A 16,895-nucleotide genomic window follows, 5' to 3' on the forward strand; every position below is an offset into this window, starting at 1 on the left:
TTATACTCAACATCACTTGTCATTATGGAAATGTACATCAGAACCACAATGAGATCCACTTCATAACCCACGAGGACGTGAATAAAGACAGACAGTAACAAGTATTGGCATGGATATGGAGAAATTGGAACCCATACATTGTTGGTGGGAATGTAAAATGGGGTAGCCGGTCTGAAAAGTAGTTTTGCAGTTCCTCCAAAAATGAGACATAGCACTGTCATATGGCCCAGAAATTCCACTACTTGATTCATAAACCAAAAGATCTGAAAACAGGTATTCAAGCAAATGGTTGTTCATGAATGTTCATAGCAGCACTATTCATCACAGCCTAAAAGTGAAAATAACCTAAATGTCTATTAAGAGATAAATAATGGATAGGGGCCCCCGAGTGGCTCAGTAGGTTAAATGTCCAACTCTGGATTTGGGGTCAGTTCATGATGTCAGGATCATGAGACCCAGCCCCAGGTAGGGCTCCACAATCAGCGAGGAGTCTGCTTGAGATTCTCACCCTCTCCCTCTGCCCCTCACCTGCTTGCACACTCTCTTTCTCTCTCAAATCAATAAATCTTTTTTTAAAAAGGAAGGGGGGATCCCTGGGTGGCGCAGCGGTTTAGCGCCTGCCTTTGGCCCGGGGCGCGATCCTGGAGACCCGGGATCGAATCCCACGTCGGGCTCCCGGTGCATGGAACCTGCTTCTCCCTCTGCCTGTGTCTCTGCCTCTCTCTCTCTCACTGTGTGCCTATCATAAATAAAATAAAATAAAAATTTTTTAAAAATTTTTAAAAAAAGGAGGGGGAAGATGAACAAACTAAATGTAGTCAATCCATACAAGTAGAATATTATTCAGCCATAAAAAAGAATGAGGCACTGACACATACTATAACATACATAAACTCTGAAAGTCTTATTCTAAGTGAAAGAACCAGACACACAAGGTCACATAGTGTATGATTCCATTTATATAAAACATCCAGAATAGATAAATCCATAAAAATAGAAAGTAGATAGGTGTTTGCCAGGAACTAGGAGTGGAAAGGGGAGTCATGGGAGTAACTGCTGAATAGGTAATGGGGTTTTGGAGTAGTGATAATGTTTTGGAACTAGACAGAGGTGGTGGTGCACAACATTTTAAATGTACTAAATACCACTGAATTGTTCACTTGAAAATGGTGACTTCATGTTATGTTAATTTCATCTCAGTAAGAAAAATTAAGATAGTAATTATCCTTGGGGGATGGAGAGGATGCTGGGGCTTCTGGGTTGCTAGTAATCTTGTTTCTTTTCTTTTTTAAAGATTTTATTTATTTATTTATTCATAGAGACAGAGAGAGAGGGGCAGAGAGAGAAGCAGGGAGCCCGACATGGGACTCGATCCCGGGTCTCCAGGATCACACCCTGGGCTGCAGGCAGCGCCAAACCGCTGCGCCACTGGGGCTGCCCGTAATCTTGTTTCTTAACTAGAATGTGGAATGTGCAATTAGATTGGATGTGTGACAATTTGTTGAGCTATACATTTATGATCTGATACTTTGCTAGATATTTATTATAAATCTAGAAAAAGTTAAAATGGAAAAAACTGCCCAACATAGTATATGGAGCATAAGAGAGGCTCAACACCCATTAATCTCCACTCCTCCCCCCACCCTCCCTTATCAACCTCCCTTCCTGCCTTGCCTGCCTCCCTTCCTTATTGCTATCAGCAGCACAGTTTGGAGAGAGGGGAGAGCCTATCAGTAGCTGATTTGATCTTAAGAGACTTCCATTGCTCACACTAGAGACCTTAGAAATCACAGCTAAGGGCAGCCCGGGTGGACCACCAGCCTGGTCCTGGAGACCCGGGATCGAGTCCCACGTCGGGATCCCTGCATGGAGCCTGCTTCTCCCTCTGCCTGTGTCTCTGCCTCTCTTTCTCTCTGTGTCTCTCATGAATAAATAAGTAAAATCTTAAAAAAAAAAAAGAAATCACAGCTAAATTCTCAAAGTCTACTCAACTGCTGAATCTCAATGCAGAATGCAATAGATAATATACTGAGGAAATATTTTATGAGAAAACAGATGGCAAGGGAAATAGGCATAAGTGTTTAATATTTGAAAGATTCTTTCTGCCCTTGGTTATTAAATACCATGCTAACTGGTATAAAATATCCTCTAAAATAGTTTTCATGGTAGATCTAAAAGAATCTTTTCCTGTGCCAGGTTGTTTGTGAGCAACAGTTCATGCACAGCAAGAGTTCATGCACCACGGTGTGTGAGAAGTTCACGGTGGCTTCTAAAGCCCAAGGAGGACATACTGTATGGATCTGTACTGAGCTTCAGGCATCAAGAACTCCAAAAAGGAGCTCTGGGAAGCACAGGTTTCCCATAATCTCAGTACAGAAAGCACATGTGGAGGATGCACCATGCCACCATGTTCCTGCCACTGAGGTCATTTCTGGGCCCTCACATAACCCATCATCTTTTTCCTGCCCTGAGCCTTTACTCATTTTATTTCTACTTCCTATGAACCCAAGGTCTGGGCATTTTGGCTCCTTCTCATCCTTCCGAGAAGGGTTGAAGCACCAGCTTGCAGGGAGGCTGTTTTTAGGGGGCCCAGGATTTGTGTTAATCAGGTGTGGTAACACACGCAGACATGGAAATGAGTGAAGAAAAAAGAAGTTTTTTATACTGGCAATTTCCTAGAAATAGGAGGCATACCAAGGTATGCAGGGCTACTCAGGAAGCACCAGGCTTCATCAGGAGACAGAGGGAATAAGAGAAAAATGTGGGCAACAGGCTTTCTAATGGTTTCTGTGGAAAGGAACTCGAGAGGCAGGATAAGCAGACTCTGGCCTGGGCTAATCTGAATCATTCCAGTGGACTCTGGGTGTAGAGGTGTCCCTCCCTAGTTGTCTTGCCATGGAGTGATTAGAGCAGGTGGTAGTGGTCTTGAGTAGGACAGCCGGATAGAGGACATGGTCAGAGGTGTGGGCTCTGGGTCGGTTGGTTTGCATTTGAAAAACCCACTCTTGGGATCCCTGGGTGGCGCAGCGGTTTAGCGCCTGCCTTTGGCCCAGGGCGCGATCCTGGAGACCCCGGATCGAATCCCACATCGGGCTCCCGGTGCATGGAGCCTGCTTCTCCCTCTGCCTGTGTCTCTGCCTCTCTCTCTCTCTCTGTGTGTGACTATCATAAATAAATAAAAATGAAAAAAAAAAAAATGAAAAACCCACTCTTGGGGCAGGTGTCTAGGAGTTAACCAACGCTGCAAGAGGCAGTCCCTCCAGGGTCAGCGAGGCCCCAGGGGTGAAAGCATCAGAGGACAGAAAATAAAAGACTTAGTTACTACGGAAGCTTTCCCAGAACAATAATGCTTATCATATTTCCTATGTCTCCTCCAGTTTGATCTGTTTCCTTCTCTAGAATGGAAGCTCTGGGGGAAGGAGCCAGGTCTATCTTCTTTACCAGTGTATCCTGGTATCTAAAGCTTAGCAGATGGGCAGCCCCGGTGGTTCAGTGGTTTAGGGCCGCCTGCAGCCCAGGGCATGATCCTGGAGACCCGGGATCGAGTCCCACATCAGGCTCCCTGCATGGAGCCTGCTTCTCCCTCTGCCTCTCTCTCTCTCTCTCTCTCCTCTCTGTGTATTCTCATAAATAAATTAAAAAATCTTAAAGCTTAGCAGATACTTAATAAATAGTGAATACATGAATCAATCAAATTTTATCAATTTAGGGAATCTCTGAAATGTTAAGGTCTATTCTGCTAGTGTCCTAATTGTGCATGCATATGTGTGCACTTGCTTTTTTTTTTTTAATTGGAGACACCACTGGTCTCAGGTGCCACCAGGTCCCCTGGTGTCCTGCCCCACATGCTATCAGATCTCCCAAATGTTCTGACAAATGTTCCCACTCATGCCTTCGGCAGTGGAGAGCTGCCTGGAGGGGACAGTATGGGATGAAGTAGGCCAGAACACCTGTCACTCATGTCCTATTTTTCTACCAGTTCCTATTTTTTTTCCAATTGCCTTTTTTTTTTTTTTTTTTTTTTTTTTTGCTTTGAAAATGGCAAGACAGCGGGAAGGTTGTACTGAAGGGATGTTTCATATCCAGCCGAATATTTTCGAGACCAGGCCTCTAATGGGAAATAATGCTTGTGCTAATTCCCGTAGAATTAACTCCCTGACCACGTAATTCTCCAAACTGGCCTAATGTGCTGCTGGCACTTCCCCAAACTGGATTAATTCCCTTTGGCTGTGGCGTCAAATTAGAGGTTTCAAATTAGGCTGTGGAGTCCGCTGGGACTGGAAGGAGACAAGGGCTGAAGGTAGGGAGGCTGCCAAGCTCTCACGCAGAAGACGGGCTGTAGGAGTAGAAGGTGTGGGGGCCCCTCCCCACGCTGGTTACGATCACTTTTTTCTTTAGAAATGTGAGAGGTGGAAAAAGGCACTGTTTGTATTTCTTTGCTTACTAGTGACATTGAACTTTCCTCTCTGTGCAGTGTGTGTAGAACATGCTTAGTTGCCAAATTTGTTCTCCTGTGACTGGCCTGTTCATACCCTTTGCCCATTTGTTGCACAGCACGCCCACTCCTTATTACTTTGTCAGAACCATCTATATGCCAATTTCTGGGCTGGTGTATAGGTTGCAGTCGTTGTTTATGGCTCTTCACTGCCAGGCAGCTTCTTTCTGAGTGGCCAAGCTGAGGTGGTTTCCAAGCTGTTTACACCTTACCAGCTAGCAGAGGTGCGTGTGTCTATGGTTTGAGTCTAGTTTTGAGTTTCATGCTGATGAGAAAAACTCTTGTCACCAGGGATGATAAACTTACTTCCCTCGGGTGTCATTTACTGAACGGGACTGAGTGCTTGATGGGCTTCCACAGCTCTCCTGACACCCTTGCAGGATGGATGAAGAAGAAGTAGCTGCAGAGCCCGGAGGGACAGGGAACTTAGGTGGTAGGATGGAAGTTTCCTAACTTGCAGTGAGATCTTGGCAAGAATTGCAGTTTCTCTGGGCCTCTGTGACCTCATCTAAAAAGTGAGGGGATGGAGCTTATGGGTGGCTCAGTTGGTTAATTGTCTGCCTTCAGCTCAGGTCATGATCTCAGGGTCCTGGGATGGGTCAAGCCCTGTCAGGCTCCCTGCTAGTGGGGAGTCTGCTTCTCCCTCTGCTCCTCCCCTTGCTGGTGCTCTCTCTCTCAAATAAAATCTTTTAAAAATAAGAATAAAAATAAAAACATAAAAAGCGAGGGGATGATGTGAACAGGGAATGCTACAAATTTATAGAGGTTACCCAGGCAGAGACAGTAGCAGTGGGGAGTACAGGTGAAGGAGAACTTTTCCTTTTCCCTCGGTCCACTTCTGCTCCACATGAGCATTTAGAACCTCCATGTGCTCGTGCATTTCTCCAACAATTTGTTATGAAAAACATCAAGCATACAGAATGTTACAAGTATTGGACAAGAACTGCCATATGCCCTCCACCTAGGATCCACCGCTAACATCTGACTCCACTTGCTTTACCACTTACCTATCTACTCATCCCTCTATCCACCCTTTAATCCATCTGATTTTTTGATGCATTTCAAAAGAAGTTGCAGATATATACAAATATTCTTGTGACTACTTGTTAAGTCTGTTCATAAAGAGAAGTGTTTTTCGTTTGTTTCTGTTTTTAGAAAGGAGAAGAAGAGGGAGGGGGAGAGAATCTTAGGCAGACTCCACACCCAGCATGGAGCCCCAGGCAGGGCTCCATCTCAGGATCCTGAGATCATGACCTGAGCGAAAATCAAGAGTCAGATGCTTAAGTGACTGAGCCACCCAGGTGCTCTACCTTTTTTTTTTTTTTTTTTTAATTTATTTTTTAAGAGAAGTATTTAAATGAAATAGTACTTAAGGTTGTCTTGTATTTCAAAGATTATAGTATGGCACTTCTTCCAAAATGTCTGACTAACAGAAAGACTTAAGCCCCTCACTGAGGAATGTATTTTACCTTCATTTCTCCAATATAAGTAATGTGTTTTTTGTCAAAAAATGAGAAAATAGGGGCGCATGGATGGCTCAGTCGGTTAAGTGGCTGCCTTCGGCTCAGGTCATGATCCTGAGGTCCTGGGATCGAGCCCCACGTTGGGCTCCCTGCTCAGCCGAGAGCCTGCTTCTCCCTCTCCCTGTGCTCCTCTACCTGCTTGTGCATGTGGTCTCTGTCAAATAAATAAATAACAACTTAAAAAAAATGAGAAAACAGGGGCAAAAGGAAAAAAAAATTAAAATCACACAAAGATTCAATTCGATTGTGTTTGGATCTAGATTTTTTTCTAATGCAAATATATAAGTAAGCAAATGGCATCACACTTTTGTAGCCTTATTAAAGAGAAGTGATAAGATTGTGAATAGATACCCATCTGCCACACTGTGTGTGAAATTTTTCTTTCATAGCAACCTATCGGGGCAGCTATTATCATGTACATGTTTTAGATGAAGAGATGAAGGCCCAGGGAAGTTGAGAAACTTGTCCAACACAACACAGCAAGTAAGTCACAGAGCTGAGATTTGAATTCAAGTCTGGCTTAATACAAAGCACATATACTTAACTATTATATTTATTTCCAACCAAAAGGAAATTAGCACTCCTGTACTAAGAAACAGATGAATGTTTTTAGATTATGAAGATTATTCCCAGCTATAAAATTAGTATTTAGAGGTATTTAGTTACATTAAGAGAAGGAGATAGGATAGAGATTGGGTAGTGAGTGCAAAGTAGCCCAGTTAGCTTCAGGAAAGGTAGGAAGGGGAGTGGATTTTCAGGATGTGGGAGATGAAGCCAAGCCTCATGGAGGGAATGCACAGGGGGGCTGGAAGGGCTTTGGACACATCTCTCTGTTGTTTGCCAGCCTCCTCTTTGAATGTCTGCTTTGTTCTTCCCTTCCTGTTTGTCTGGCTCATCATAGACCACAGACACTGGGCAACTCCAAATTTATACTTACCGGTCCAACCATAGGCAAAAGCTCAGATTCTATCTAAGTTCTATCTGACATTTCCAAGAATAGGGAAAATCGGATTGGCCCAGCTTGAGCTAAGTTTCCATCCTTGGTTCAATAAGCACTGGCTAGGAAAAGGGATGCCCCAGCATTTGCATGGCCAGTGGGTGTTCTTTGTTGCCAATTTAGACAAGTGAAAGGCAAAACTTCCCAGAGAAGAGCATCACCAGCTTATGAGTGGGCAAGCACCCCAACAGATTCCCTTCAGCAGAACTCGTGGAACAGAAAGACCAACAATGCAAAAGCCACATCCTATGGTCCCCACCACTATTGGAGACCACTTCACCTGCAGGGAAGGAGGGGTAGGACACAGAGTCTTTAGGGAATGCACAGGCATTAAACAGGGATGGTCTTCAGTGTGCTGCAGGGACATCTGTGTGTGTCGTGAGAGGAGGGGCTCAAAGGGCCTGGGCTGGTTCCTGTATTCATTTGCTAGGGCTGCTGTACCACAGTTCAACAGATGGGTGGCTTAAACAACAGAAAATGTATTGTCTCACAGTTCTGGAGCCCAGAAGTCCAAAATCAAGGTGTCAAGACGGTGGGTTCCCTCAAGAGCTGTGAGAGAAGGATCTATCGCAGGCTTCTCTCCTTGGCTGCTAGGTGGCCCTCTTCATCTTCCATCTTCACATGGCCTCCCCACCACCCCCACCATGTATGTCAATTTCCAAATTCCTCTTTTTATAAGGACACCAGTCATATTGGGTTAGTAACTCTAACCCACTCTACTGACCTCATTTTAATCTGATTACCTCTATAAAGACCCGATCTCCAAATAAGGTTATATTGTGAGGTGCTCGAGGTTAGGACTTCAACATAGGAATTTTGGTGGTGGTGGTGGGGGCGCACAGCTGAGCCCATACAATTCCTCTCTGAGTCTCTGTAAGGATAAATGGAGGCATGAGAGCCTTACCAGCAAGGTAGGAGGGTGGAATCTCCATCAGCATCACTCTCACAGTGAGTTCAGAATCTATTCTTTAATGTTCCAGGGTGAAATCCAAAGCCAACACAGTCTCTGTTTTAGAAAGGACAAAATAAATGTTCAATAACTATTCAACGAATGAATGAAAAAGATGATGGGCTTCTCAAAGCCTACAGGATAAGGACAGGAGCTACAATCCTAACTGGGTCTCAAAGAAATGGAAAGACAATGTATGTTCATGGATTGGAAGAACAAAGATTGTTAAAATGTTTATACTACCCAGAACAATCTACACATTTAATGCAATTCCTATCAAAATACCAATAGTATTTTTCATGGAACTAAAACAAACAATCCTAAAATTTGTGTGGAACCACAAAAGACCCCAAATAATGAAACCAATCTTGAAAAAAATTCTTGAAAAAGCAAAGCAAAACTGGAGGCATCACAATTCCAGACTTAAGTTCTGCTGTAGTAATCAAAACAGCATGGCACTGGTGCAAGAGTAGACACATAGATCAACAAAACAGAATAGAAACCCCAGAAATAAACCCACAACTAGGGCAGCCCTGGTGTCTTGGCAGTTTAGCACCGCCTTCAGCCCGGGGTGGGATCCTGGAGACCTCGGATCGAGTCCCATGTCAAGCTCCCTGCATGGAGTCTGCTTCTCTCTCTGCCTGTGTCTCTCTGCCTCTCTCTCTCTGTGTCTCTCATGCATAAATAAATAAAATCTTAAAAAAAATAAATCCACAACTATATGTTCAAGTAATGTCTGACAAAGCAGTAAAGAATATCCAGTGGGAAAAGGACAGTCTGTTCAACAAACAGTGTTGGAAAAACTGAACAGTTACATGCAAAAGAAAGAAACTGGACCACTTTCTCTTACATCATGCACAAAAATAAATTCAATATGGATGAAAGAACTAAATGTGAGATCTGAAACCATAAAAATCCTAGAAGAGAACATAGGCAGTAATTTCTTTGACATCAACCAAAGGAACTTTTTTCTAGCTATGTCTCCTGAGGCAAGGGAAACAAAAGCAAAAACAAACTATTGGGACTACATCAAAATAAATAGCTTCTGCACAGCAAAGGAAACAATTAACCATAGTAAAAGGCAACTTTTGAATGAGAGGAAAAAAATTGCAAATGACATCTGATAAAGGGTTAGTATCCAAATTATGTAAATAGCTGATACAACTCAACACCCTAAAAACAAATAGTCCAGTTTTAAAATGGGCAGAAGACATGAACAGATCTTTCTCCAAAGAAGACATCCAGATGGCCGACAGACACATGAAAAGATGCTCAACATTATCCATCATCAGAGAAATGCAAATCAAAACCATAATGAGATACCACTTCACAACTGTCAGAATGGGTAAACTCAAAACCACACACAAAAAAACCCCACAAGGGTTGATAAGGATGTGGAGAAAAAGAAACCCTTGTGCACGTTGGTGGGAATGCAAACTAGTGTGTCCACTGTGGAAAACATTATGGAGATTCCTCAAAAAGTTAAAAATAGAGCTACCTTATGCTCCAGCAATCGCACTACTGGGTATTTACCCAAAGAATACAAAAACACCAATTCAAAGGGATACGTGCACCCCTATGTTTATAGCGGCATTATCTATGATAGCTGAATTATGGAAGCAAGCCAGATGTCCATCAACTGACGAATGGATAAAGAAGAAATGGTGTATATGTATGTGTGTGTGTGTGTGTGTGTGTATAATAGAATATTATTCAGCCGCAAAAAGAATGAAATCTTGCCATTTGCAAAAACATGGATAGATCTAGAGAGTATCATGCTAAGTGAAATAAGTTAGCCAGAGGAAGAAAAATACTATGATTTCACTCATATGTGGAATTTAAGAAACCAAACAAATGAGCAAAAGGAAAAAAGAGATACAAACCAAGAAACAGACTCACAAATATAGAGAACACACTGATGGTTACCAGAAGGCAGGGCATGGGTGAAACATGGGAAGGGGATCAAGGGAGGCACTTGTCGTGATGAACACCAGGTGATGCACAGAATTGCTGAATCACTATATTGTACACCCGAAACCAATACTACACTGTATGTTAATTAACTGGAATTAAAATAAAAACTTAAAAAGAAAGTTAGTTACATGACCAAAAAATGATGTTACATGACAAAAAAAGAAGAAATTGGGTCATGTTGGCAAAATAGGCCCAAGTCCCCAACCAGAAAGTTCTCTCCCTTGGAGTGGTGGGAAAAACACTCTTCTAAGTGTTTGCTCCTGTGTGCGTGTCTGTACACGTATGCATGTGTCTTGTGCATGTGCAAGCTTTTGCTCTGAGTCCTTCCTGAGACTCCAATGCCTTTATTATCCTTACTCAAAAAGTCAGGTGCTTGCAAATAAAACCCTTGACCTTTGATACTGTGTCTTGGGATGGATTTCAAGGCCCCAGTTTAGAAGTCAAAAACCAAGGAGTTCTCTCAGCTCAGCCTCTCCGGAGGCAACCAAACTCAGGCTCTTACTGATGAAGAGTCACCGGGTAGGAAGGATGTACCAAGAATAATGATATTTCAAGATATTCTCCTGCTCATTAAGATCAACAGATGTAATGATTCATGTGTCTCAGAGGATTTCGGGTAATAAGAAACAAGCTGAAAGAAACAGACCTCAGCAGCCTTGGCACTACTTCATCTCTTTAGCAGCAGATGACATGTGTCATTTTTGTTGAAGCCACTTTTCCTTATGGCCCTGTGACCTTCCTGATTTCAGTAGAAAAAAAGGAGTGTCCTCTGAGGAGTGGTACTGATTTTGATCACGTCGTCGAAGGGCCAGTTTGGAATCAGGAGAGAAACGGACCTGAATATGAACAAATGACTCATCCCGGGCAGACCGGTGCGAGGCCCAGCCCCCATTCCCAATATGTGTGCAGATCATTTTCCACAGTCAGCAGTCAGGAAGGAAAAACACTCTGTGCCTTCCTACAAAATAAAAATAATACAATCACTCTGTCTGGTTTTGCTCTCCAAAGCACAAGATCTTGAGCATTTCCTGTAAGCCTGGACTCTCGGCAGAAACAGCCTCATCCCTGGCTTTCAGAGTTGACGTCTGAGGATGTAACACAACGTGTAGCTGATAATTGTGTGAGGAGTTTATGCTTTTTCCTCCATGAAAAGACAGATGTAAACATGGTAATCTTACGGAGTTTTTTGTTAGATACTTGCTGCATTATTTTGGATGAGATAGTGTTCCTGAGTTCTGGCTCCCTTGCCCCTTTTTGTAAGTAAATATTTTTTTTCTTTTTGGAGCACTTTTTGCCTCTACACCTTCTCTTGACAGATATAATACATGGATTTGATTTCCCAGTTTTAGGAAATCCATGGGGTGCCTGGGTGACTCAGTTGGTTGAGCGTCTGACTCTTGATTTTGGTGCAGGTCATGATATTGAGCCCCGTGTTGAGCTCCTCACTGGATGTGGTGCCTGGTTGAGATTCTCTCTCCCCCTTGCCTCCATGTACTCTGTGTCTCTCTTTAAAAAAAGAAAAGAGGGGATCCTTGATCCCTGGGTGGCTCAGCGGTTTAGTGCCTGCCTTCAGCCCAGGGCATGATCCTGGAATCCTGGGATCGAGTCCCGCATTGGGCTCCCTGCATGGAGCCTGCTTCTCTTCTCCCTTTGCCTGTGTCTATGCCTCTCTCTCTCTCTCATGAATAAATGAATAAAATCTTAAAAAGAAAAGACAGTTACACATGTCACTCTTTGCCACACAGAACATCCAGGGGCCCCAGGGTCCTGGTGCCTGCTTTGCCATGCCTCTGTCCCTGTGCTGGACTCTCCTTCTCCATAAACTGGTGTCAGGGTCTTTATCTCCCCCAGCCCAGGGGACAGAAATAGCCTCATTAGAAGCATGGAAACATCATGGGTGTGCTTCATTTGGTCCGAGTATATTCCATGCAAACCATAGTGTGCACTTTAATTTCTTAAAAGACCATCTTACCCCTGGGACTGCAGGGAGGCAAAATGTGTGAGTCTTAGAGGACTCTGGTGACTTTCAAACTATTCATCACCTGGGGCCACTTATAGGGCAACCGTGTATTTGGAAGAAAATATCAGGATGCATGGCCTGATACCTGGACCAGCCATCATATATTTGAAACCACTCTGCACTGAAAATCTAGAAAGCTGTCCCAGGAGATGTCTTAGTTCTCCTGGGAAGCCATCATGTCAATGTGTCTCTGGTTCAGCGTCAAAGTCTTGGGCTTCTAAGGGGCCTTCCTACGCACCCATGGTCATCTGGCAGTTGTGTTTAGTAAGCCCACATTACACCTTAATTGAAGAAGCTTTTCACAATGGTGGGGGTTGCTAGCAGAGCACGTGCCACGTCTCTGTAGCTCAGCTTCAGCGTGAGAACATGAGTGCTGAAATCCCCCCATATGGACCCTTCAGCTGTGGGGGAAAGCAGAATAGTTGCTCATAGCTTGGGAAGGTGTGGGCAGACGTGTCTCTCCTACAAAGCACACTGTTGCTCATGTAGGTGCCAGGGGTGGTGTGGATGCTTCCTGGTAACCATCTGTGTTTTAGTCTGCCAGTACCCTTCTTCCCTCCCAGTGCTATCAATCACATGGTTGTGCATCACCCATCCCCCCAAGAAACAGGGACCAGGCCCATGTCCCAACTTGAGCCAAGCTGGAAACAGCAGTTGGTCCTGGATGAACCAGTGATCCAAACCATCCAGAGAGAGCCCTTGACTACATTGGTCTACGGTGTTCAGAGAGGGAGGCTCACTCCTGCTGGGCCTGGACACACTGAACGGGTCACAGTTTGGGGGTGGCAGGTGGGGGTTACAGGCAGCCGTGGCCCCTCAGGTGGGGGCTAGGAGAGGGAGAGTCAGGTGGAGATGCTTAGACTGGATCTGGGGACCCGGCTATGCCTTGGTGCATTCTCATTACCTGAGTTTACAAATTCCTTACCCTGTTGTTTGTTTGCTATGAACCAATTTGATTGGGGTCTCTCACTTTCAACTAAAATAGTCCAGACGTGGGGATCCCTGGGTGGCTCAGCGGTTTCGCGCCTGCCTTTGGCCCAGGGCGCGATCCTGGAGTCCCGGGATCGAGTCCCACGTCGGGCTCCCGGTGCATGGAGCCTGCTTCTCCCTCTGCCTGTGTCTCTGCCTCTCTCTCTTTCTCTCTGTCTATCATAAATAAATAAAAATAAATCTTTAAAAAAATAAATAAAATAAAATAGTCCAGACGAAGTGTCCTTCATACTGAGGCAATTACCCTAGTGGCTAAAGTTTCAGATTTAGGCATCAGATTGCCTCAGTTCTGATCTTGGCTCCACTTCTCCAAATTCATAACTTGCAGGCGCTAAAGCCTGTTTCCTTAGCTGGAAGATGGGCCAGAGCCTCCCTAGGGCCCATGAATCATGCCTGAGTTTAATGAGCAAAAAAGTGTGCAATGCCTGCCAGTTACTATGACCGAGTCCTTTCACGATTGCCTCTTATAAAACTACTGTATGCTTTTGCTCATAATGTGCAAATCCTTACGGGAAGCTGCAGTGTTTTCTTCACTTACTTATACGTTGTCTTATCTAAAAAGGATTTATTATAGAATATAAAAGATAAAATGAAAACAAGTGAAGAAATTGGAGCACAGAGGGTTGGAAAGCTACAATAAACCTAGAAACGAGATTAGACCGGCAGGTTGGAATGAACCGTAAGTTAACTTCTGAGCTCACCAAAAGCTTCTGCAAAGAGGGGGATACAATATGATTGTGTTGATCACGTCTTTATTCTGATGGCCTGGGGCCCGGATGGCCTTGTGAAGGCCGTGCCTGTCCCAGGAATAGCAAATTCCTAGAGCTCGTCAACAACTCATCTTCAAGCACCTTACATAGGCAAACCCGCCAATCCAGAGCCCAGTCACCTCTTCCGTGGGCTCTCACACTCTGGGCCACCCTCCCCCTGTCCTAATCACCAAGGCCCAGGTGGCAGACAACTGGGGACAGCTCCTATGCCCCCTATGCCCCCAAACCTACTAAGATTATTTATTTATTATTTTATTTATTCATGAGAGACACAGAAAGAGGGGGGGAGGCAGAGACACAGGCAGAGGGAGGAGAAGCAGTCTCCATGCAGGGAGCTCGATGTGGGACTCAAACCCAGGACTCCGGGATCACGCCCTGAGCCAAAGGCAGGGGCTCAACCGCTGAGCAACCCAGGCGTCCCTCACTGAGATTATTTAAACTAGCCAGTCCTAAGCCAGGTTCTGTTGGCTCGCCTTACCTTTCCAGTGGAAGCCACAACGAAGGCTCTTGGCAACATCTTCCCCCTCTCCCTCTGCCCCCTCACTGGCCTGGCGTTCCCTGGGTGCCTCTCATTTCTAGGGAATCTGTAGGTATATAAAGAACTTCTTCCTTCATGACGGATATTTCTGAGTCTGTGTATCTTATCTTACACGAATAAAACAAATCCCTGGCACATCTACAACAGTGAGTCACCGTACCCAGGAGAAAAACCAAGCCGATTGCTCAGAAGCACAGTTACTCAGAAAAGCGAGGCCAAAGGTAATTGTCACTGGTAGTCCTCTTAAAAAGGACGTTGCATCATGGACTAAGTAATGTCCTCAAAGATAAATCCATAATTTGTTGGGTTGCTTTCAGCAGGAAGTAATGGAAAATGGGCTGAAACAAGCTTAAACTCCAAAGTTCAGAGGGAGGGTGGTTCCATGGACTTTATAGCTACAGGGGAGCCTGGTTTTTCCTTGATCCTTTGGGCTTCCTCTTTCACCCCTGGGCGCTTCCTGAGACGTAGATCTGTTTATCTTAATGTGGTAAGAAAATGTTTTGAGGGGCGCCTGGGGCCCAGCGGTTGAGCATCTGCCTTTGGCTCAGGGCGTGATCCCAGGGTCCTGGGATCAAGTCCCACATCGGGCTCCCCACGGGGAACCTGCTTCTCCCTCTGCCTATGTCTCTGCCTTTCTCTGTCTCTCATGAATGAATAAATAAAATATTTAAAAAAAAACAATAAAAGGAAATATTTTGAAATATCAGCTGCTCATTTTTATTCTTGGTATTCCTTTCTATCCCACGGCCCTTCTTTCCAACATTAGAGGCTAAGTTCAGAGACAAAAACAACCACATCTTTAGCCTTGACACTAAAGAAAATGGGCTCCCTCTCTCTCTAATAAATAATCTTATTTATTAATATCCCTCCCTCTCTCTCTAATAAATAATCTTAAAAAAAGTTGGGGGGGGGAAGCCTAGTTTCTCCAACCCAGAATGAGGTGAGGAAAGCTCTTACTCAGATGTAAGGAATAGAGTCTTTCCAAATTTGGGAGAGTGGGGTAGGGTAGGAAGGCCACCAATGCTGCAGGTTTCTGAGAAGGAACTTTGTGTCAGGCACACCCAGGCTGAATGAACCATGGTAGTGACCCCTTGTTAAGTTGACAATGACCCCTGAGCCCTGGGAGCTGTGCACAGATGTGGCCAGCATAAACCAGAGCTTGGAGGAGCATCTAAGTGGGGTCGTCAGGGGCCCCAGGCTGTGGTGCTCAGGCTGGATCAGGGAAAGGTCCTGAGAGCCCACGACATCCCGGAAGTGCTGAGAGGACCAGGGGGCACCTGGAGGAGCCCAATAGTTTTGCTAAGGATTGTGTAACTCCTTAGAGAGCTGCAAAGGATGCAGAGTTGTGGGAATGAGGACCCACTGAAGGACCACATGGGCAAAGGTGGACTAAGGTCACAACACCTCCTCCTCAGCACCTGGATGAGTCCCCAGAGCCTTGCCTCATCCCCAGGGAGAAGAAGGGCGGAGGCATCAAAACTGAAATCTTAAAATGACTTCATAGTCACTAATGGAATTTCTTTGCAAATAACAAGATTATTTTTGCTCTTGGGAGAAAACAGGGGCTCAAGAAAAGGTATAACATGATTATAGAAAATACTGTTTCATTCTTGCACAGTTGAGCTCACAAGTTCTAGGGAAACTGTGTGTAAGGTATTTTGGTTTTGGTATCTCAACAGTTGTTGCAACTCCAACAAATACCCAGTTGTTGTTGATTATTATCTATAGGCAGGACTCAAGCATGTGTCTCATTTTTTTCTCTTTTATCCTTATAGGAAAATAGTTTGTTTGTCTGTATTTCCTCAATTTTGTTATTTTTCAGTAGTGAACATTATTGCCTATGGCATTTATTCATTCAATAAGCACTACTGAGGACTTCTAGGCAGCAAAGGCATGGTGTGCCAGTGTGGATAAGGTTCAGTTGTCAGGAAGAGACACAAAATAGTGACTTAAACAAGATAAAAATGTATTTCCCTTTCCTCTAAAAGGCTGGGGATAGATTATCCAGGACTGGAATAATGGCTCTACTCCGCAAAATCCTCAGACGCCCGGAACTGCTTACCTTCCTGTGCATGGTCCCAATTCACGTCACCACTTCCCTATCCAATAGGGCTGCATAGGTCCGATCATCACACACACATTCCAGCTAGCGTGAAGGAGGAAGGCGAAGGACATGACTAGTTGTCTTTTATGGAAAGCTCCTGGAAGCTGTCGTGTGATACGGCTAGTTTTGTTTCATTGGTCAAAACTTGACCAAAATACATGGTTTCGAGGGTGACTCAGAAAAGTCATTTTTATTCTGAGCACCAATGTGCTCAACTAAAATGTGGGGGTTCCACAAAGATGTAAGAAAGGGGAATGGTTTGGGGAATAATGAACAACCTTTGGCATAGTACTTCAGGAATTCTTTATGTCAATTCAATTCAGCAAACATTAATTGGGCAACTATGATGTGCCAGGCACTGTCAAGGCAGTTGCTGGAGACGCCTTCCGTGGCGGGCCTTTCTCCTATCTCCTGCTCTCCCTCTGATGAGGAGATCACTTCCTCTTCTCCTTCTGATCTGATTTGGCTTTGCAGAGAGAGTTTTTAAAAACATCTTTTCTGCTAGCAATATTGCCTGCTGCTGAACTCTGAGGGG

Source organism: Canis lupus, chromosome 4 (genome assembly GCF_048164855.1).
Source record: "Canis lupus baileyi chromosome 4, mCanLup2.hap1, whole genome shotgun sequence".
Lineage (NCBI taxonomy): Eukaryota > Metazoa > Chordata > Mammalia > Carnivora > Canidae > Canis > Canis lupus.